General features: G+C 39.9%; 1 protein-coding gene across 20 annotated transcripts in view; it reads left to right on the top strand.

Moving 5' to 3' along the window:
• Positions 1–24694, top strand: part of LOC140477357 (cAMP-regulated phosphoprotein 21-like) — a 448868-nt gene that overhangs the window by 220707 nt on the left and 203467 nt on the right. For 2 of the 20 annotated variants that reach the window (XM_072571081.1, XM_072571091.1), the window contains one exon: positions 7281–7763. The exons of 15 other annotated variants lie outside the window; for them this stretch is intronic. The gene's annotated coding sequence lies outside the window, so the exon portion shown is untranslated. Of the gene's footprint in view, positions 1–305; positions 331–2707; positions 2764–7280; positions 7764–24694 lie in introns of those variants that run through there. 3 more of the 20 variants (XM_072571090.1, XM_072571092.1, XM_072571095.1) reach the window with 3 other exon arrangements.

Here is a 24694-nt window from a genome sequence, read left to right as displayed (position 1 = left end):
GAAAGCTGAAACACAATAATAAGGTCAGTTGTGCATTGCCAAGCCACTGTAGCAGTCACAGTTGCAGAACAGGCAAGGTCTCTGCTGTTTGAGATAAATGTGCTCAGTCTATATTTACAGAAATCTGAGAATCGATCAGCATATAAAAGTTGTTTATGGCACCACTTGCTTTATTAATTTCAGTTTCTCAGTCAGTGCTTGTTTGGACTTTATTATTCAAGGTTGTTTTGCCATGAAGACCTAACATGAAGAGAAAAATGTTATATTTAATGTCATGCTTCGAGCTTGCTGATCTTAGAAATTAATTTGTTTGCAACAGCAAGATGAAAGGTAAAGTGATAGAAATAGATATTGTGAAGTTGATAAGTGTGGCATAAATCCTTTCACTTCAAGCTAATGGTTTATTTTACTAATTGAAGGGTCAGATATGATAACAATATTGTGTAGTAAAGAGCTACTTGGCTTGTGATAGCAGATTTTATTATTTGCTTTGTATTTGAATTATCTTGCGTGTTAAGAGTTTTGTTTCCAAGACAACCATGACATCTTCATCATTGGAGCAAGCCGTACTTCAGCATTTACCATAGTGCAAATTTTAGTGTAATTTTAATAATCTAAGATCATGCTGTGCAGGGGTTGCAAGTATGAATGTAAGAGAGAGATAACAAATGTGTCTGAGCTATGGGAAAGGCACAAATTAGATTTTAATGAAGCAACTCTTGTGACAGTTATCAATCACCAGCACAACTTCAACACTGAAGAGTTGTCATCAAGTGTGCAATAATAGGACATTAAGCTTACAACTGCCTTAAGTTTGACTCGACATTCAGAAAACATTACATATCTTGCAGAGTATTATGCAGACAGTGTGTAGGTCTATTTTAAGGGTGGCACGGTGGCTCAGTGGTTAGCACTGTTACCTCACAATGCCAGGGACCTGGGTTTAATTCCCGCCTCGGGCGACTGTGTGGAGTTTGCATATTCTCCCTGTGTCTGTGTGGGTTTCCTTTGGGTGCTCTGGTTTCCTCTCACAATTCAAAGGTATGTAGGTCAGGTGAATTGGCCATGCTAATAGTGTTAGGTGCATTAGACAGGGGTAAATGTAGGGCAGGGGGAATAGATCTTGGTGTGTTACTCTTCGATGGACTTGTTGGGCTAAAGGGCCTGTTTCCATACTGTAGAGAATTTAATCTAATCATATTACTTATTCACTTCTCCCATTCAGAAATATTCCATAAATAAATGTTTTTATTAACATAAGGAGGTGTCAGTTGATGAAAAATGCAAGTTCTACTTTTTAAAAAAATCAATTTATTCCTAATTTCTCGATGAAAAACGTTATAACTATGTAAAAAAAAGAAGAATGCTGCATACCTTTTCTCCCACTTTACAAACAAATGTGCACTGCTTGCATTTAAAGTCAGTGACACCAGCACTATTAATTTTTGCCTCATCTTTTAGATATTAAATGTAAGTTTTTAATGAGCTGTAGCTGAAAAGTCAATTTTATTTAAACCCATTGTGGTCTCTTTCCTTTCGTTGCGTGATGTATCTGTGTTTTTTCAGTATTCTGTTAAAGTTAGTCCTAGTATTTTGCAATATCAATGATCAATCCCTGACAATGACCTTGGTAAAAAGAAATGTAAGTTCAGAATAAAAAAAATTGTTGTAGTGTAGGATCCTGTCCTACCTTGCATTAATGAGAAATGTTTTTTGACTTATTTGACTGGGTCATGCAACATGAAGACGCAACGGTGTCATCACCATATCATATTTGTGGTGTGTGCTCTTTTTAAAATTTTACCGACTGCAGTTTTAGGAAGAACTTTAGGTTAGCATGCTTAAATATTCGAAATACGATTTTGAATTGTGCCTAATTGCAAACAAGTCAGCAATTTAATTAAAATGTTTACTCTGTTAGTCTGGGCTAGAGAACACCAGGTACAGTCGGCAACTAACCCGACTACATGCTTTCAGGGCAATTACAGAGTCCTAGAGTCAAGAGATGCACAGCATGGAAACAGACCCTTTGGTCCAATTCGTCCACGCTGACCAGATATCCCATTTATTTGTTCAGGAAATGCTGGTAAATAAAGAGAACCTTTCATTATTAGAAGGTGGATTTTTATTATCATTTAAAATATCGTCATTTTGTCTATTAGTTTATGAGATGCAATATCATAAGTAGCTGTCCGTTGCAGAATCTAACAAATATGCTAAAATTGATGTTGGAGTTTCTATCAAGGACCATGATATATCTCGAGGATACAAAAGAAAACAAAAATTGTTTCTCTTTTGGAGGTTGTCATACTGTTTGCTATTAAGCAACTTCCTACAGCTGATTGGAGAGTCTGACTCACTGACAGCTCCATGAGCTGAATGATTTTGTAAATTATGAGAGAAAAAAAATCACCATTGGTTTTATCTATTTTTATGAAGCAAAATTCGGAGTTTATTGTCATTGTTGGCAGTGCTTTAAAAACAAGGACCAAATAATCAACTGCTTGTAGAATCTCATGTTTAACTCAATGAGGTGCTGGAAAATCTAATGTATGAGTTCCACCTTCAGGCAGGTTTTATGTCCATCATGTAATTATAAATTGTGTGCCGGTTAACTTCATAGTAGTTTCACCAAAGAAAGTTGATAAACCACATTTGCAGGTATTTGTTGTGTTGATTATACTCTCAATGCTGTATTAATGCATAGGTTTTCAAAATGGAACTCCCAAACCCATTGGTTTCTACAATTCAGGAATCCCTCAGGTGAGCAGATGTTTTATCCATTTGGGGATTGGTATGCAGGCAGCATATCATGCTGGGAATTCTATATTCTATGTATTTTCCTTAATATCTGTTGGCTTTTATTACATATGTTAACAAAACATTTTTTCTGCTATAGTAGTATTATTTTCTCCAAGATACTTGGCAGTGTTTTTTGAAGTTAAGATAGGTGATCTCTGGGAGGGTGTCGATATTTACAGGGTGTCCATTGTGAATGCAAGCAGAGCCCCATCACCTTCACAAACCCTGAGAGCTCATAAACTACTGACTCAGACATATTTGGAATGCAATGGTGAAGTGCTGACATGTTTTCTAATTTATTAGTAATGTTACAGTTTTTGATGCTGTTCACAGCTAATACTAATCCTGATTTTTATTGTGCTTAAACTCTTTTTTTTTTGGATCGATTTGATTTTCATCATTTGCCATTCTGCCAGCAAATATGCAATTTGCGAATCTGTTTTTAAGAGTCAGCTGTGACTCAGTTGGTTGCATTCTCACCTTTGAGTCGGAAAGTTATGAGTTTAAGTCCCAGTGAAGAATTGAGCACAAAAATCCAGATGCTGAAGGAATGCTAGCCAACTAGAGAGCTTGTCTTTGGATGAGGTGTTGCAATGTATGCCATCTGCTTTCTCAGGTGGGTGTATAAGCTCCTGTGGCATCGTTTTGAAAAAAAGCAAGAAAGCCTTTCCTGGTATTGTATCCGAAGTCCACATATTGGACAGAACATGTGTGAACAGCTCTGAAATATTAGTTCTGGTTGGCATTCTGAAGGTTCAATTTGAACCAATATGCTTCTTTTAATAAAGTGTCTCCTTTCAAAACACCTTCAGGTTTCTTGGCATCTAAATGTTTCTATGTTCATGGCCTCATTCACAATCAACTTTGTTCACACCTGTTCTTTGCAGGAATCCACATTATTGAGATAAGCATCTTGTTTTTCAACAGCACATCAGTATACTAGATTCACAACTGGGATTGGGCTTGTCATGTAGCCAGAGTACCTAACACTCACTTGCCAAAGTCAATTATCTATGGAAAAGATGAGTCTAGGTTGTCTGTCATGGCAGTCAAAGGATGTGCTATATGGATATTATGAAGACTTAGGAACATAAGAACAGGAGTAGACCATTTAGGCCAACAAGCCTCCTTCACCATTTAAACAATCATGGTTGTCTGAACATTTCAATGCCGTTTGCCTACACTCTCCTGAAATTGATCCAAGATAAACTTTGCCTTTTTTCTAATCTATAACTCATGTCATTAATACAGGCACTGTGGTATGGTGACATTAAAATGTTTTTTTTGTAAATAAACACGTGACAGTAAGTTACCAATCTCCTCTATTTTATTCTACCCCTTTTAACTTTTTACATATTTGGAAATCAGCACTCTATCAGCCTCTACCTTAAATATACTCAAAGACTGAGCTTCCTCAGTTTTCTGGAGGAGAGAATTCAGTTTCAGCTTGGAGTTTTAATAATGACATTGAGCCCTAAGAAAAGCTTGTCCAGGATCACTTCATCCGGTGGAACCAAAAAAAAGCATGATGTGGTTACTTTCAAAAGCAAGTGCATACCAGAGGAAGAGAGCTAACACAACAAAAAGAAATTCCAAAACCAGTAGCTCATCAAAAACTCAGTTGTTTGTGGTACCCCATCCAATTGCACCAGAAGGATTTGGTGTAGAATACCTTTAGTAGTCATCTACATATATACTGAAACCCATCTCAAAGGACATACAGAAGTGTAAATATGTCAGTGAGTCAGGGTAGTGGAGCAAGTGAAGAGAGCAGTTTTGAAGGACTGTCTAGCAAAAATGTCTGTTGGCAAACATGACCCTGCAAGTTGGTGATTCCTGATCCAATCAGTTAGCTAGTTTCTTTTGAGTTGTTTTTTCAAAATTTCAAATTGCTATGCCTACTAATTGCAAAACATCTGCTCAGGATCCCAGTGGTTCTGCTAGTCAGTCTTGAATACCATTGCTTCTGCTGTTTAAATTCTGCGGAAATGTATTTGACTTTTAGTGTTATTTAATTAGCTAAGCAAAGGAAAATGTAGAGTAATGTGTTTGGTTTTGGATTGTTAGAGCAAAGAGTTTGCTCAGATGCCATTGACAAATGATTTCACTCCTCGTGGTAAACTTTACAGCTAAAGTTTAACAAGCCCTTTGATGAGTCAGGCAGGTTGGCAAAATGTCATGGGAAGGCATCAGGGACTTTCCAGCGCCAGGAACATTGGCAGGTAGCCTTCCACCGGACCATTTCCTGCTTTATGGTTTGCATCGGTAAAAGGACAACTCCAACGTTGTGGGAGCACACAATGAAACTGGCTAACCCATCAGGCTCTGTAAGTGAATAACTTATTTTATCGGCACTCAGTAGCCCAAGAAGAGGCTCCCAGCAACAATGGCTGTACTAAGTGACAACAAAGCCGTGGATCCTCACAAGTCCTCCCCCAACCCCGATCTCCAGGCTCTGCTTCTTCCCCAAGTCTCCTTTCACCTCTTTAAAAGCAAGTAGCCACTGAGTTGCTCTGTCTTTACAGTTGTATTGTCAGTGACATCCACTTTTAATTGGGTTTATCGATCTCTGGGGCAGCCACCATCTTGAATTAAGCTGGTGGTTCCTGTGTGGCAAGTTAATCAGTCACTGCCAGGGATATATCTCCCCAGGCCCTGCAATCAGACAAAGCAGGGCCACAACTCCTGTTCAACTATGGTGAGGGGACTTCTGTCAACTGTTTAAAAATCCAGCCCTTTTAAGTCAATTCAGCTACATTGACATAACTAGTAATTATTCTGCAAAGGGACTCTTTATTACACTTCATATTTATGGCATATTTCTCAGAAGAAACTTTGCATCAGTTGCTGGGACATGCTGTAATTCTGAAGTTGATGTGGCATGATGCCATGTGGTGACATGTCCACCCCCTGTCTGTCTGACAAACTGACCATTCAAGAAAAAAGGTTTTTTACTTAATGTGTAGATTTTCTTGCATGATTGTACAAATACTGTTTTCAATATAAAGGCAAAACACTGTACTCCAAATGCGGCAAATCTGAAGCAAACACCGAACGCTGGAGAAATTTCATGTGTCTGGCAGCATCTGTGGAGTTCTGAAGTAGAATCATCCCAAACTCTAAATGCTAACACTGTTTCTCTCTCCACAGATGTGGCCAGATCTGCTGAGTTTATCCAGCATCCTCCATATTTATTCCTGTTTTCAATGTGACACAGTAAAGTGGGTTACATTGTGTATCATTGAGCAGAAACAAAGAATAAAAAGATGGGTACCATTTACATCTTTGAATCTGAATTGATGGCTTTGTATTAATCACCATCAGAATTTTCAAGGTGCAATGATTATCCCAACGCATATATATCAGGAGAACAGTAATGCAAAATTAGAAGGTTTTGGTAAAGAATGTTTCAGTAACTTTATCGCCAATGTCTTAATTCATCAGACAAAAGTATTTGCCAGTGGGCCTGGTTTATGGAACGTGTGATCCCAGTTTGGCTCTCTATCATAAGACGATTAAATTGCTTACAGATATGCCGGGACATGTACATGGAGGTTTATTTTTGCAATCCCTGAACATTTCTAGTGATATCAAACAAAGCTACATTCTTGTACCAAATGTCTTTGGAATATTTGTGAAACAATGGATGTGTGGATCTAAAATAACCTAGTTGTAGGTGAGTACATTGGGATTTTGTAGCTAATTAGAATAAGGAGAAACCTCTTCAATGGCTCGAATCATTCTAGTACAAATAAAGATAGCTGTGGGCTTTATTTTAGACCAATTGTCACAGTCCCAGAGTCACGCAGAAAGAGTTCAGCAGGACATACACAACCTCTGTCACAGCATCATTAATAGCATTCCTTCCATCACACGATCAGAAGTAGGGATGTTTGCTGTTGATGGCAATGTTCAGTGCCAACCCAAAGCTCTTTAAATAATGAAGTGCTTGGCCTGTAGCAAGATCTAGATACTGTTCAGACTTGTACTAATGAGTGACAAATAACATAGTGCCAAGCAATAGTCATTTTTGAGAAGTTAGCCCCCTGGCCTTAACATCCATTGCCATTACCATCAGTGACTCTATCAACGTGTACAGGGTTATCTTTAACCAAAAACTAACTTGGACCAACTATATCAATACTGTGTTTGTTAGAACTACTTAGAGACTGGAAATTCTACAATGAGTAACTTGTGTCTAGACTCTCCAAAGCCTTTCAATCATCTAGAAAACATGAATCAGGTTGGATGGAATAGGAAAACAAAAACAGAAATTGCAGGAGAAGCTCAGCAGGTCTGGCAGCATCTGTAAAGAGACAGCACAGTTTATGTTTTGGGTCCAATTCCCCTTCTTCATAACACATTCCCTCTTGAGCTCTGAAGAAGGGTCAGTTGACCCGAAATATTAATGCTACTTTCTGACCACAGATGTTGCAAGACCTGTTGAATTTCTCCAGCAATTTCCATTTTTGTTTCAGATTTCCAGCCTCTTCAGTTCTTTGATTTCTTTCTGGATGGAGGAGTGTCCATTTACCTGAACAAGCACATCTTTGACAAAAGCCAACAAGCTCAACACCATCTGAGACAGAGCGACCTGTTCCATTTCCAGGCAGTGGATCCAGACTCAAACCACTCACTGCATGGAAAGGTTTTTTCTCTTCACTACCTTGAACATTCATTCCCTTTAATGCCAATAGACTGAGGCTACAATGTGTTTCATCTACAAGATGCACTGCAATTCACCAAGGCTTCTTCGACAGCATCTCGTAGACCTGCAACAACCACCATTTAGAAAGACAAGGGCAGGAGGACATCATCTCCAAGCTCCCTTCTGAGACATACCATCCTGACTATCAAATCCTGGAACTCTCTTAAAAAATAGCACTGTGGGAGTACCTTTACAACTCAGCTACAGTGGGTCTTTAAGGTGACTCATTATTACCTACTCAACAGCAGTTCAGGTAAGGCAATGCAAACTGATTTTCCCGTGACTCCCACGTCCCATGAATGACTGATAAAAGTGATTTTACATCTGGCAACCTCTTAACTTTAAGTGCTCTGTGTTCATTCATCAACTGTTGTAGAAGTGCACTGACTAATTCCTGTTTTGGTTGATGATTTATTTTAAGCACCCACCCGGAGGCTTGACAATTGAACACAGACAGAATTGCAATTGTGGTAAAGATTTACATAAATGTCATCAGTATAAGCAAATGAGACAATGTACGAAATGGCACCCAGTAAAATAGGATGTGAAATCTTCCACCAATTTTAAGACTGCTGAACTGAATTTGATCTCAGCAGGAATCCTCCTGAAGGAATGCCTTAGAATTTAAACCACACCCCAAAATTTTCACCAAGCTACCACTTTGATTCTTTGCAAATTTAATAACTCAGCAGAAATAAAGCTTTCTGGGCGAAGTCCATTTCCTTGTGCAAATCGAATGACAGAATTAAGGGAATAATTGCAAGGTGCTAAAATGAGGAAAATTAAAAGTAACACAGTTATATGATCACAGCTGTGGGAGACAGAATATGTTGACAACAGCAAATATTTTGTTTGTTTTCTATAAGCATTCATGATAAGTTTTTGTAAAATGCATTGTAAGTATAACCCCAGTCAGTGTGGAAACAAAACCCAAATGATGTAGATGCTGGAAATAAAAGTTAAAAAAAAGTGCTGTCCAGGCAACCTCTTTGGTCAGATTAACAAAGTCCATGGGCAGACATTTCCTGGCCACAGAATTGTGTTGCAGAAAGCAGTTATTCAGTTATCGTGATTACACCAGATCTCTAAACATTTTAACTTAATGCCAATCTCCTGCCTTTTTGCCTTAACCTTGCAGACTGTTTCTGTATAAATAGGCATCCAATGCCCTTTTTGATTGTTTCAGTTGAACATATGTCCACCTCACCTCCAGGCAGTGGATCCAGACTCAAACCACTCACTGCATGAAAAGGCTTTTCTCTCTCCTTGCTTTTGCTAATTTCACAGTGGGGCTTAAAAATTGTGCCCTCTGGAGGTTGATCCTTTTGCGAGCAGAAACAGTCTCTCCCTGTCGATTTGACACAGAGCTCTTAGGATTTTAAAACCTTCTATCAAATCTCCTCTTGACTGTCTTCTCTCCAAGGGAAACACTCACTACCTCTTTAGTCTATCCTCATAACTGAAGTGTATCATTCTTGGAATCATTTTCAGAAATCTTTTTTGCAACTCTCTCCAATGCACTCACATCCTTCCTGTAGTATGACATTCAGAACCTTTTTGTCATTCATTCACTGGCTAGGCCAACATTTTCTGCCATCCCATAGGGCAATTAAAAGTCACCCATATTGCTGTGGGTCTGGAGTCATATGAAGGCCAGACCAGGTAAGGATGGCAGATGCCTTCTCTGAAGGACATTAGTAAGCCAGACATTTCTTTTTGACCATCGACAATGGTTTCATAGTCATCATTAGAAACATAATTTCAGATTTTTATTGAATTAAAATTCCACTATTGCTGTGGTGGGATTCAAATCCAGGTCCCCATAATATTACCTGGGTTTCTGGATTAACAGTCCAATGGTAATACCACTCGGCCAGCACCTCCTGTACTGTACACAATACTCCAGCTATGATCTAAACAGTGCTCTCTGAAAGTTCATCATAGTTTCCCTGTTCTTGAAATCTATGCCTCTATTAATGAAAGCTAGAATACTGAATGCTTTACTCACACATCTCCCTGCCTGTCTTGCCATATTATTGACTTCTATACATAAATACTTAGACCTCTCTGTTCCCCAGTACCTGTACAATTGTACCCTTTGTTTTGTACCGTCTGTCTTTGTTCTTTGTACTGAGATGCAACACCTTATAGTTCTTTGTACTGAAACTCATCAGCAACCTTCCATCCACTCCACCAACTTGCTTATGTCTACAAAGTTCTGCACTGTCCACCTCTCAGTTTACAATTCTATCAAGGTTTGTGATACTTGCAAACTGAGGAGTTAGATCATTAATATGCATCAGGAAAAGTAACAGTCCCAAAATCGATCTCTGGGGAACTCCACTATGAGCTTTCTTCCAACCTGAAAAATACTCATTCACCGTCACTTTCTGTTTCCTACCACTCAGTCAGTTTTATATACACATTGCTACTGACCTTTTTATTCTATGACCTATAACTTTGCTGACAGGTCTGTCATATGGCACTGTATCAAATACCTTTTACGAAGTTTATGTGCACCACATCAACTGCTTTGCCCTTATCAAACATAGAACATAGAACATAACAGTGCAGTACTGGCCCTTCAGCCCTCAATGTTGCGCCAGCCTGTCATACCAATCTGAAGCCAATCTAACCTACACTATTCCATGTATGTCCATATGCTTGTCCAATGACGACTTAAACATACTTAAAGTTGGTGAATCTACTACCGTTGCAGGCAAAGCATTCCATATCCTTACGACTCTCTGAGTAAAGAAACCTCCTCTGGCATCTGTCCTATATCTATCACCCCTCAATTTAAAGCTATGCCCCCTCGTGCTTGCCATCACCATTCTTGGAAAAAGGCACTCCCTGTCCACCCTACCTAACTCTCTGATTATCTTATATGTCTCTATTAAGTCACCTCTCAACCTTCTTCTCTCTAACAAAAACAGCCTCAAGTCCCTCAGCCTTTCCTCGTAAGACCTTCCCTCCATACCAGGCAACATCCTAGTAAATCTCTTCTGCACCCTTTCCAAAGTTTCCACATCCTTCTTATAATGTGGTGACCAGAACTGTACACAATACTCCAAGTGCGGCCACACCAGGGTTTTGTACAGCTGCAGCATAACCTCATGGTTCCGGAACTCGATCCCTCTATTAGTAAAAGCTAAAACATTGTATGCCTTCTTAACAACCCTGTCAACCTTGGTGGCAACTTTCAAGGATCTGTGTACATGGACCGAGATCTCTCTGCTTATCTACACTACCAAGAATCTTACCATGAACCCAGTACTTTGCATTCCGATTACTCCGACCAAAGTGAATCACCTCACACTTGTCCGCATTAAACTCCATTTGCCACCTCTCAGCCCAGCTCAGCAGCTTATCTATGTCTCTCTGTAACCTACAACATCCTTCGTCACTATCCACAACTCCACCGACCTTAGTGTCGTCTGCAAATTTACTAACCCACCCTTCTACGCCTTCATCCAGGTCATTTATAAAAATGACGAACAGCAGTGGACCCAACACCGACCCTTGCGGTACACCACTGGTAACTGGACTCCAGGATGAACATTTCCCATCAACCACCACTCTCTGTTTTCTTTCAGCAAGCCAATTACTGATCCAAACTGCTATATCTCCCACAATCCCATTCCTCTGCATTTTGTACAATAGCCTACTGTGGGGAACCTTATCGAATGCCTTGCTGAAATCCATATACACCACATCAACCAGTTTACTCTCATCTACCTGTTTGGTCACCTTCTCAAATAACTCAATAAGGTTTGTGAGGCATGACCTACCCTTCACAAAACCGTGCTGACTATCCCTAATCAAATTATTCTTTTCTAGATGATTATAAATCCTATCTCTTATAATCTTTTCCAACACTTTACCAACAACTGAAGTAAGGCTCACGGGTCTATAGTTACCAGGATTGTCTCTACTCCCCTTCTTGAACAGGGGAGTCTTCTGGCACTATTCCTGTAGACATTGATGATTTAAACATTAATGCCAAAGGCTCAGCAATCTCCTCCCTGGCTTCCCAGAGGATCCTAGGATAAATCCCATCGGGCCCAGGGGACTTATCTATTTTCACACACTGTAGGATTTCTAATACCTCCTCCTTGTGAACCTCAATCACACCTAGTCTGGTAGCCTGTATCTCAGTAATCTCCTTGACAATATTGTCATTTTCTAGAGTGAATACTGTTGAAAAATGTTCATTTAATGCTTCCCCTATCTCCTCTGACTCCACACACAACTTCCCACTACTATCCTTGATTGGCCCTAATCTTACTCTCGTCATTCTTTTATTCCTTAAATACCTATAGAAAGCCTTAGGTCTTACCCTGATCCTATCCGCCAGCAACTTCTCATGTCTCCTCCTGGCTCTTCTGAGCTCTCTCTTTAGGTCTTTCCTGGCTACCTTGTAACCCTCAAGTGCCCTAACTGAGCCTTCACATCTCATCCTAACATTAGCCTTCTTCTTCTCTTGACCAGAGATTCCACTTCCTTTGTAAACCATGGCCCCCGCACTCTCCAGCTTCCTCCCTGCCTGTCAGGTATATACTTATCTAGGACACACAGTAGCTTTTCCTTGAATGAGCTCCTCATTTCTAATGTGCCTATCCCTGCAGTTTCCTTTTCCATCCTATGCTTCCTAAATCTTGCCTAATCACATCGTAATTGCCTTTCTCCCAGCTGTAACTCTTGCCCAGTGGTATACACCCATCCCTTTCTATCAATAAAGTAAACATAACAAAATTGTGATCGCTATCACCAAAGTGCTCACTTATTTCTAAATCTAACACCTGGCCAGGCTCATTACCCAGTACCAAATCTAATGTGGCCTTTGCCCCTTGTAGGCCTACTATGAGAGGAAGCCCTCCTGCACACACTGGACAAAAACTGACCCATCTATAGTACTCGTACTATGGTGTTCCCAGTCAATATTTGGAAAGTTGAAGACCCCCATGACAATTACCCTGTCTCTCTCACTCCTATCAAGAATCATCTTTGCTATCCTTTCCTTTACATTTCTGGAACTATTCGGAGGCCTACAGAAATCTCCCGACAGGGTGACCTCTCCTTTCCTGTTTCTAACCTCAGCCCAAACTACCTCAGTTGATGAGTCCCCAAACATCCTTTCTGCAACTGTAATACTGTCCTTGACCAACAATGCCACACCTCCCCCTCTTTTACCATCTTCTCTGTTCTTACTGAAACATCTAAATCCTGGAACCTGCAACAACCATTCCTGTCTGTGCTCTAACCATATCTCCGAAATGGCCACAACATCGAAGTCCCAGGTATCAACTCTCACTTCAAAACAATTGAGTGAGTTAATTAGACTTGATCTTCCCTTAATATGTCCATGCTGACTCTTCTCCATCCAAGCAAAACTTTTCAGTGTAACTTTTAATTCTAACCTGAATAATTATTTCCAGAAGTTTCCCCACCATAGAAATTAAATTGATTGATCGATAATTGCTGAGACTATCTTTACAGCCTTTTTTTTCAAGGGTGTCACATTTGCAATTCTCTAATCATCCTGCTACACTCCCAAATGCAGAGAAGATTGAAAAATTATTGCCAACTCCTCTGTACCACTTTCACTTCCTTCAATATCCTTGGATGTGTACCATCTGATCCAGGTGTTTTATCAACTCTAAGTATCAAAAATGTATCGAATACCTCCTGTTGATCAAACTGGAATTTTTTTTATTGACTTGTGGGACATGGAAATTGCTGACTCATCAGCATTTGTATTGCCTGTCCCTAGTTACCCTTGAGAAGCTGGTGATAAATTCTTCAAATGACTGAGTTCCTTCCTTTGCTACCATGGCTGAGGTTGCATTTGTTTTGTAGGTAAAGCCACATGTAAAGTATTTGTTTAATGTTTCAGTCTTTCTTTTTGCCTTGATGTATGAATCCCCTTATTGGTTCCTATTCACCAACACCTCTTTTTACTAAACACATAGGTGCTTATAAATGACTTTGGGATTTCCTTTATGTTAGTTGGCGATCTTATTTTCATAATCCCTCTTTGCTTCTCATTTCTACATCTCCCTTTTGAATGTTCAGTATTCACCTGATTCTCCATTGCATTTACTACCTGACACCTGCCATAAGTGCATTTTACCTTTGTTAATTTCTAATCCCTTTGTCACCCTGGGAAATTTTAATTTCTTCACCTTGTATTTCCCTTTTGAGGGAATATACCTTGACTACACTTGAACCATCTCCTCTTTGAAGGTGGCCCATTGTTCAGCCACTGTCTTTCCTGGCTTACCTTTGGCTGTAGTCTATCAGGTCCAGCTCTGTTCATGCTCCATTGAAGTCAGCTCTCCTCCAACTGATTATTCTTACTCGAGATTGACCATAGAATTATACACCATGGAAACAGACTCTTCAGTCCAACACATTAGTGCTGACATCCAAAACTGATCCAATTCCATTTGCCAGCATTTGGCCGTATACCTCTGAATCCTTCCTATTCACATACCCATCCTGATGCCTTCTAAATATGTAATTTTACCCACCTCCACACCTCTAGTGGCAGTTCATTCCATACACGCACCACACTCTGCATGAAAAAGTTGCCATTCAGGTCCCTTTTAAATCTTTCCTCTCTCACCTTAAACTAATGTCCTCCAGTTTTGGACTCCCCCAGCCTGAGAAGACGACCTTGGCTATTCACCTAATGGACTGAACAATGTCATGTAGTCATAGAGTCATAGAGATGTACAGCATGGAAACAGACCCTTCAGTCCAACCCCTCCATGCCGACCAGATGTCTCACCTGCCAGCACTCAGCCCATATCCTTCCAAACCCTTCCTATTCATATACTCATCCAAATGCCTCTTAAATGTTGCAATTGTACTAGCCTCCACCACTTCCTTTGGCAGCTCATTCCATACACGTACCACCCTCTATGTGAAAAAATTGTCTCGTAGGTCTCTTTTATATCTTTCCCCTCTCACCCTAAACCTATGTCCTCTAATTCTAGACTCCCCGACCCCAGGGAAAAGACTTTGCCTATTTACCCTGACATTCCAACTCCTACACTCATTGCACTGACCAATGAAGATACGCATGTCTGTTATCCCACTATCACTTAATCTAGTCAGTCCACCTCATTCCCAGGAATCTCATCTAGCAGTGATTATTTTGTTGATCTGGAAACATGCACCTTCCAGAAATTTTGCTGAAAACAATCCAGAACACTTGATCCTTGCTGCCCCTCATATTATGACTATCCAAGACAAACTACAGGTAATTAAATTTCCCCATTATAACAGTTCTCTGGTACATACACCTCTCTGTAATTTCTTAGTAGGTTTGATCTTTTATATCTTCCTCATGATTTGATCTATATATTACATTGAACAGTTTAAATTTGGAAATGCTGGCATTGGTCTGGGGTGTACAAAGTTAAAAATCCTGCAATACCAGGTTATAGTCCAACAGGTTTATTTGTAAGCACTAGTTTTCGGAGCGCTGCTCCTTCATCAGGTGGTTGATGAAGGATTGCGTTCCAAAAGCTAGTGTTTCCAAATAAACCTGTTGGACTATAACCTGATGTTGTGTGATTTTTAACACTGAGCAGTTTAATGCTCCCTTTTTTCCTAGACCAATTTTGTCTTTGAATTCTCTGAAATAGCTTTTATTTCTCCAGTACTGCAAAGCTCTCCTTAACCAAAACAAAATCTTCTTTTTGCCTTTCCTATGCTTTCTGAACACCTTATAGCCAGAAACATGTAACACTGAGATCTGCTCTTCCTTAAATCATATATATCTCGGTTATCACCACAACATTGTAATCTCACAATGCCAGTCTTGGAAGGTAGTGGAACCAGGCACAGACCCTGGAATCCATACCTGGTCCATAAGCAACCCCAGAATACTTTCCCAGGGTGGGCCAGGATGTGGAACTGCTATGTACTGAATGGAGGTAGGAAACTAATTTAAATAATTAAGGCCTCACTTTGGTGCAATTGAGGGAGCTATCTGCATTTTCGTGACAGTGGAGCAACCTTCTGTCCTCTGGGCAGAGGCTATTTCAATGGATGGGAAAGTGAGGACTGCAGATGCTGGAGATCAGAGCTGAAGATGTGTTGCTGGAAAAACGCAGCAGGTCAGGCAGCATCCAAGGAGCAGGAGAATCAACGTTTTGGGCATGAGCCCTTCTTCAGGAATGAATCATTCCTGAAGAAGGGCTCATGCCCGAAACGTCAATTCTCCTGCTCCTTGGATGCTGCCTGACCTGCTGCGTTTTTCCAGCAACACATTTTCAGCTATTTCAATGGAGACAACTTCTCTCCTACTGAAAGGGAACAATCAGACTCAGAGGCTCCTTCCAATAAAGAGCACAGCCATTGGCAGCATAATAGGCTGATGCCAGAGCAATCTGCCTACGTAACCGTGGTACATTTATGACTCAAACATAAGCCTCCATTTTGAGTTGTTGTTCTGGTCTTCTACCTGTGTCAGCTTAGCCCCCTTGTCCCAGTAGATCTGCTGAAGATTTGATCTGCAGGTCCTGCATTTTGGACAGGAACGTCAGGATGCATCTATCACCTTTAATCAAATAGTGAGTGCAGAGTAAAGCCAATAAAGAGGCTGCCTACTGAAAAATAGAGACCTCAGCACGTGCAGTTTCAGGGTCTGTGTTTGGTTTCCATATCAAAGTCCTAAATGCATTGACAAAGATCATTAGTCTCAAACATTAACATTGTTTTTCTCTCCACAGATGCTGCCTGAAATGCTGAGCATCTTTAGTATTTGTATTATCTTAATCTGTTTTGCATTGCTACAAGCAACTGAGAGATAATCACAGCAGGGAGTAGTTTGGGCATTGTACGTAAAGGGAGGATCTTTGAAATTCATCAGCAAGAAAAGCCAAATCATAGAGTGGCAGCAGCCACCAAATTACCCAATTTTTTTAAAGCAAGCTTCACTATCCCAAGTGGACTTGCAGAAGATTAATATTATTCAATGAATCGGTCTTATGATGGAAAGCCTGACTCTTTTGTACTCAGTTCTTGATCTTGTTTCCAGTGTCAAGAAGCAGAATTGAGCAGATTTAGTGCTGCCGACAAGAAGGGAACAAATTATTCAGCAAATCAATATTGTATACTTCAAGGCAAACACTTAAACATTTTGGACATAACTTAATAATATATTGCTCTTAATAATCATGTGTGAAGTTGGCAACTTAATGTTGGAAAAGAAAAAAGAAAAATCAGCTAACCCTCCTCTTGTATGCTTGACCTTTCAAGATGGATTTTTATTACAGTGGTCAAGTGATAAAGAATCAAAAAATAAAATGTTTTGAGGTACACTTCTTCAGATAGAAAAAAAATCTGCAATTGTGTCCACAAATAAGGGTTCTTAATCGGCAAGTTTATGTCTGTGTTTACATTTAATTTGGTGTCTCACCAGATTGCAAGACAATTTTGCTTTTAGTTTTGCCCCATGGACATCTAATACTCATTATTTTAGATCATAAATTCTTTCCTTCCCCATGCCAGTTTTGAAGTAGGACAACAGCTTATTAGGATAGTGTTGCGAAGATACAACATATGCTCTGTTCCCTAGATTCAGGCTTCAGTGAGTATTCATTTGTTGTACTAGTTGTGACCATTGTAGTCCTTTAACAATTAGCAGCTGCATATGTTTGTAATGTATCTCTCAAAAGCCATTGCACCACATGTCAAAGGCATTAAAATAGTATCAAAATGGAAATATATTATTAAATTAAACTGATCCATCAGATTGTAAATGGGATAAGTGAAATATATTTCCTTACTTCAAACTATATTCATCACTAATATAGTTATTGTGCTCTCAAAACTGAGAGGAGCCAATAACACTCAAGTTTTGAAATATCATAATTTTTATTTTCTCCCTTTCAGTACTCCATAGACAAAATATAAGTACCAATATGCATAATAATAATTAATGCAAATGTATGTATGCATTAAATTATCGCAGGACAAACTGGATGATGCTACTAAATTTAGCTTTTAAAATATTTGTGTTTTATATTTCCATATTTGAACTTGTATTTTGTGTTTTATCCTCACACTTTGAAATGGTTCTTTACAAGTCCACTTGATTGAGCTTTGAGCTTCTATGTAATCTTAACAGACAATAACGAGCCAATAGGTTTATAAAGAACAAAGAGAACAAAGAACAGTAAAGCCCAAGAACAGGCCCTTCAGCCCATCAAGACTGCACCACCAGGCGATGCCTTTCTAAACTAAAAGCCTTTTGCCTCTGCATGGACTGTTTCCCTCCACTCCCTATATATCTGTCAAGACACCTCTTAAATGTTGCTATTGTATCCACCTCCACCACCACTTCTTGGATTCCAGGCACTTACCACCCTCTGTGTAAAACATGTGCCTCTCACATCTCCTTTAAACTTTTCACTTTTACCTTAAACTTATGTCCCTTAGTAATTGACATTTCAACCCTGGAAAAAAATACTCCAACTATCCATTTCACCCATGCTCTCATAATCTTGTAAATTCCTATCAGGTCACCTTTTGACATTCAAGTAAAAACAAACCAAATTTGTCCAATCTCTCCTCATAATTAATACCTTCCAAACCAGGCAACATTTTGGTAAACCTTTTCTGTACCCTCTCCAAAGCCTCCACATCCTTCTGGATGTGCAGCAACCAGAAATGTACACAATATTCCAAACATGATCTAACTAAAGTTCTATACAATTGCAACATGACTTGCCAATTTTTACACTCTATACCCTGACCAATGAAGGCAAGCACGTCAAATGCCTTCTTGACCATCTTATTCTACTTATGTTGACACTTACAGAGAACTGTGGATCTTTAATTGATGGAATCTGTCTCCAATCAACATCTTAGGCATGACTATCGATGTGAACCTGAAAAACCTGAACTGGATTAGCCATATAAATGCTGAGGCCACTGGAGCACTGGCCACTGATGCTAGGAATCCAGCAGCAAGCAATTCACCTCATGACTCCCAAAAGTGTGTCAACCATCTACAAGGCATAAGTCAGGAATGTGATCAAATCTCCAAATTTGTAAATCCAACAACAGTCCAGAAGCTTGACGGTGTTAAGCAAAAGGTAACCCACTTGACTGGCACAAAAATTCACTTCCTCCACCATCGACTCTCAGTAGCAGGTCTGTGTATCGTCTACAAAATGAACAGCAGAAACTGACCAGGCTACTTCAATAGCACCTCCCAAAGACATTATGTCTCTCATCTAGAAGGACAAGAGCAGCAGAGACCTCCACCACCTGCGAGTTCCCTTCTAAGTCACTCATTGTCCTAACCTGGAAATATATCTCTAGTCCTTCAATGTCACTGGGTCAAAATCCATAACAACATTATGGATGTATCTACAACAAATGGACTGCAGTGGCTCAAGAAAGCAGGGATGTGCAATAAATGCTGGGCCAGCCAGCAAAGCCCATAACCCATGATTGAATTGAGAAAAAAAAGTGACATATTTTGGGTTTCAATCCAATTCACTATTGAGACACTACATTGGTGCAGGAGCTGAGTGCTCCATCTTTTAGATTCGGAGATTTTAGGGCACATATTGAAAACGATCAGAGAACACATACAGTTCTTGGCCACTATGCTTCCCTTAATGAATGCCACCTAACAAACTTGATGATACACTTCACTGTTATTTGGGAGATAAGGAATTGTCACTGCACTTGGGAGATATTCGATGTGCATTTGGACAGGACCACCTACATTTGGAACAATGTGCATTATCAGGAAGTACCTCCTCATCCAAATCATGGTGGTTGACTTTTGAAAAATGTTGCTGAGAGAAGGCAGCTGAAAGAAACTGTTACAACCATTGCACACTCAAAATGTGAAGCTCCCAAAACTGGACAAGTGGAAGCCTTAGTAAAATATCTATATGAAACTGAAATTCATGTCTGAATATACAGCAAACATTTATATTAACCAATACCAAAGGGACCAGCAGTTTGTCAGTTGATCAAATTTTCCGGTTGATGAAGAGGTCAATATAATCAATGTAAAAGATCCTCTAAGATTCCATCCAATGTGCCGTGGTGAACATATGAAGGGTTTGTTCTATGGAGCTGAGCTGAAGTCTAGGACTAGGAAACGAAATCTAATGCATGAAGTATACACATCACCATTATACTCTACAGGTAGTTTTTCTATAACACGATTGTTGCATTCTTGTGTAACCCCGCATTATAGAAAAATCACACTTTAGAAACAGCGCTGAAAGTGTTGGTGATGTAAACGTTTTACAACCAATACATGTTTTAAAAGTTTGTGCTTTAGAAACAGTATCTGCAATTCATCAGTTGCATTACAGCGAATTTGCTTTAATGAAACAACCTGTATTTACAGTGTAAGTCTCTAAAATATTAATACAACTTTGCCTTAAATAAAACTTAGCAGCAGTAAGCCTTCTCACTCTCACCCTCAGCTGACTCAGACATCGCTGATGTTTACACTGAGGTAAATAAATTGAAAAACTTCAATAATTGGACTGAATAATACAGCATTTGAGGTATAAAATTTTTGCCAGCTCATTGAAAGGGCTGGTTTATGAGGTGCCAGTTAAAGCAAAGTTTGCTCTAAATCAAGTATACACAATCTGTACATTATAATCTTTTATGCCTTTGATGAACCTGCTATGTTGAAGGCTGTATTATGATTCTTAATGTTTGCTGGCCGAAAGCAAATACAATGCCCTAGTGCCACCTGGCCAGGTTCTGTATGTTTGAAGTAGGAGAATGAGTGTTGTTCACATAGTCACAAAAATCCTCAGGTCTGCTTCCTGTTGTTCAACCAGAATAACACATCCCACTTTCCATTAGAAATCCCCCAACTCCCAACCTGTCCTTCATGTCTGACTTCAGCTCAGCTCCATAGAACAAACCCTTCATACCCAGCTCTGTTCACCACAACACATTGGATGGAATCTTATAGGATCTGAGTGATGTGATCCATGTGAGATTTGTGGCAGAATCAATTGAGAAGTTAAATAAGTCTAATCTCAACGTTGGGTGTATCATTTATGCTTTTGACAAGTGATGTAGTGAGTTTCTCACTAGGCAGCAGCAGGTTGCAAATAAAAGCAGATTATTCATTGTTAAGCAACTTGTTAATAGCCCAATTTGGCACATTGATCTACAGCATTTTTGCCTTGCCAAATTCACCAAAGAAGCTAGACATCAAGGAAACTTGAGATGGAACCAAGAGCAGGCAACTGGTGAATTCAGCTCATTGTTTGCTCTGAATGAACCTCTAGGTTGGACTCTGCCCACCAACATTCAGGGCATGCTCCAGGAGCACTGGCCAAGTGTACCCCACATTCTCAGACATTGTGTCTGAGAATCCTCAAGGCATATCTTCAGTACACCTACAGCTTCTGCATTTTGATGTTGCATCACGGCCTGTACTGGCAATTCTCATTGCAATGCTGCAGCAAGGACACTGTGTGCTCAGGAACATGCACCCAGTTCATGGAGTAGACCAGACTTCATCTCTGGGCTCATCACTTGCTGTCACTGTGCTCAGTTACTTTCACCCCACCTGGATGTTTATCTTACCTGTTTGTACTTTGCCCTCCCCAGTAAGAACTATGAGACATGTATTATTTCTCTCTTCTGTTGCTGTTTATTGCAGATACAAAGGAAGGAAGCTTCTCATGGTTGTCAGCAGTCTTCAGTAAATTCAAAAGGGATAGAATTTGCTTTGGGGATACTGCCACACTAAGTCAAAGACTTGGAAATGGCCAGTCAGTCACTTGGAGCAATCAGAGTCAGGTTGCTGTCCAGATAAAGAGTGAGGGTGCAGCTGGAGAGGTGTCCCAAGCCAGGGAGTAGGCAGCGCAGAGGCATGCAAGGTTCATGGTGCCAGTGGCTGAGGTGGGTGCAAGCATGGGAACCCCAATGTTACAGGCAGTAGTAAGAGTGAAAGAGCACAAGGGTGTGGAGAGTGGCAGAGTTCCCTTGGTGGGAGGTGGGTGCAGCTGCAGAGATGGAGTGAATGTGAGGTATCTGAGTGAAGATGGTGGCACTTAAGCTAATTGAGTAGAGAAAGTTGTTGACCTTCTTCCTACATTGCTGAGAATTCGAATAGATGGTTGAGATTGCTTTACCAAGGTAGCAACCTCAGATCAGTCTAGCATGGACTGGTGTCATAGCCAGCACTGCAGGTCTTGGGGGACAAGGAAGTCCCATCTCTGCACTATGCTATCCAGCAGGACTTTCAGGTCCCTGCCAGCACCGCAGGACATTCATTGCCCCCTGTTTACCATGTCCACAGCAAATGTCAGGAACCACGCAGGGCAGATCCAGACTGACAGTGCTTGTTCAGGTGTTGAACTGTCTTTTAAAGATGGCCCAGGAACAAAGGAGACAAATTAATTGTAAGATATCTGCTGAGCTGCGTGTTGTTCTGTGAGGAACATGTGATAAGGTGGGGCTGGAAACTCACATGATACATGCCGTAGGGCAGGATAGTCAATGAGGCAAATTTGGAAAGATTCAGCGAGTAAACTCACTTGGTGTATTGGTGGAAATCCCTGCTACTCGGTCTTAACTTGAAAAGCTCATTTGTGTGAAAACTCGGAGCACCCGGAGTCATTTGGAATACTTAGTGGAGGAGGAATCTCAAAACAATCCTTCTATCTTAGTGGAACCAGATGGCGTAAGCACTCCACCTCATGAATCCATAAATTGGAAATTACTACCTTCTCTGCTTTGTTTCACTAAGATATTTTTAAATATGCACAAAAACCTCTAAAATCTGATATACTATTGAAATGAATTCATATAGAAGTGAAGCTATTTGAGAAGAATGCTCTCAAACTGCAGATTTGGTTCATAAATTATGCTTGTAGATTTGTTTCGCCTTGATATTAACTACACAGGAAAGCATGGTCTCTACAGATAAAAATTCTTTATTACAAATTTATAAATAGTTGTTAACTTGTGAGGCGTACCCCAATTGATGAAAGTTGCCCTTATATGCCACTTCCTTTGCCTTATTTAAAAGCATCATATTGTAAAATAAATAATCTGCATCATCTCAAATCATGTAAAATGACCTCACACCTATTCAGATACTTGGAAGCTGCATTATTGGTGGAGAAACAGCCATGGCTCACAAGCAGCAATGAGGTGATAACTATATAAACTGTTTTTTGCTTGAATAAATTGAGGAATAAATGTTGAATGGGACATCAGAAGACGTCTGCTATTCATCTTCATAGACTGAAATAGGATCTTTAATCTCCTCCTTAGAGAGTATTGAGGACCTCAATCCCATGATTTATCTGAATGACTGCACTGCCAGCGTAAAAACAAGTCTCTGTGGTGAACTGAATTAGAACAACCCATAGAAACATCAAAAATGAAGCAGGAGTAGGCTATTTGGCCTTTTGAGTCTGCTCCACTATTCAATATGATCATGGCTGATCATCCTTTACACCATTTGCTGCTATCTTAAATATTAAGTTATTGCAGCAAAAACGTTGCAGTTTTTTTTCAGTTGGAAACAGAACAACTTTTTTTTAGCTCTCTTCTGGTGGCTGTGAGTCATTCTTTGAAAATAGATGAGGTGAGCCACAGATGTATTAATGATTAGTTTATGAACTTGCACAATTTCATGCATGGACACCCACACATTGCTTCTCTCAATTGAAAATGATGAGGGATCAAATTCAATCCTGAACAAGGTCCCATTCCTTGGATTTAACGTCCCATCTAACTTCACTCAAAATGTGCAGATGATTTAAGTGGATGGCCACTCTTTTGCACAGCCATGTGCATACAGCAATGTGCACACACCTTGTGAGTGGCATTCAGGTTGTGGCATATGCACCTTAAAGAGAACTTTGATTGAAGATATTTGAAAGTCCCATATTTCGTACAAGTCATAATTATCACATCATCCTAAAGTTTTTATTCCATACAGTTTATGTCGAACATTTATGATCTTATTTTGACATATATCTAAAACAGTAAATAGCTTGTCAGTATCATTGGATCAGAAAGGGACTGTGAGAGTTTAAAAAGGTGAAATGTGCAATTAAACTTTAAAAACTGTGGGTGTTAAATTTTAATACCTTTCTGGTCTACTCCCAATGGAAGTACAGGGGATGGAAGTCAACACAAGCCAAGATAAAAGAATATTGTCTGTAAAGGGAAGAACCACTACCATTTCTTTTAATAGCACCCAGGTCAGAGAGGGTGAGTTCATTCACCTCCTTGAGCTCTTCAGAACTCAGCTTAACTTTGGAGTCCCGATGGTTGGAGTCTTACCTCAAAAAGAGGTGATTGTTGGAGGTCAGTCACCTCAGCACCAGGACATCTCTGCAGGAGTTCCTAACAATAATGTCTTCAGTGCTTCATCAGTGACCTTCCCCCCATTATAAGATCAGAAGTAGGGATGATTGCACAACATTCAGCACCATTCATGACTCCTAAGGTACTGAAGCAGTCCATGTTCAAATATAGCAGTATTTGGGCTTGGGCTGAAAAGTGGCAAGTTACAAGTCACATAAGTGCCAGAAAGTTATGAAATCCAACTTTCAAGAATCTAACAGTTGACCCTTGACATTTGATGCAATTACAATTGCTGAATCCCCCACTACCAAATCCTGGGTTTACCACTGACCAGAAATTGAACGGGACTAGCCATGTAAATAGTGTAGCTCCAACAGCAGATCAAGGGCTAAGAATCCTGTGGTGAGTAACTAACTTCTTGACTCCTCAAAGGCCATCAGCATCTAAAAAGAACACTTTCTAGATAAGTGCAGTTCCAATAAAACTCAAGAAGCTTGACACCATATAGAACAAAGCAACCCACTTGATTATCTCCATGTCATCAAATATTCATTCCCTTCACCTCTGCCACTCAGAGGTACCATCTACAAGAAGGAATGCAGAAATTTATCAACAGGATGATGTTGGAACATTTTCCAGATCTATGGCCCCATTTCTATCTAGAACTTCACTGCCCGTTTTAGTAGGGATCATATCGCTCATAGTAAACAAGATACATTGGTGCAGAGGACACAAGCTTCATGCCTGTTTCATGCCCGTCAAAGTCTATCCTCTCCTCTCCTTATTCTGAGCTGATGCACAGTAGTATTTTTAACTTTGGAGGACAGCGGTAAGAACAAT

The sequence above is a fragment of the Chiloscyllium punctatum genome, chromosome 5, assembly GCF_047496795.1.
Source record: "Chiloscyllium punctatum isolate Juve2018m chromosome 5, sChiPun1.3, whole genome shotgun sequence".
NCBI lineage: Eukaryota > Metazoa > Chordata > Chondrichthyes > Orectolobiformes > Hemiscylliidae > Chiloscyllium > Chiloscyllium punctatum.
The sequence above is the reverse complement of the archived record's forward strand: the minus strand, read 5'-3'. Positions and strand labels throughout refer to the sequence as shown.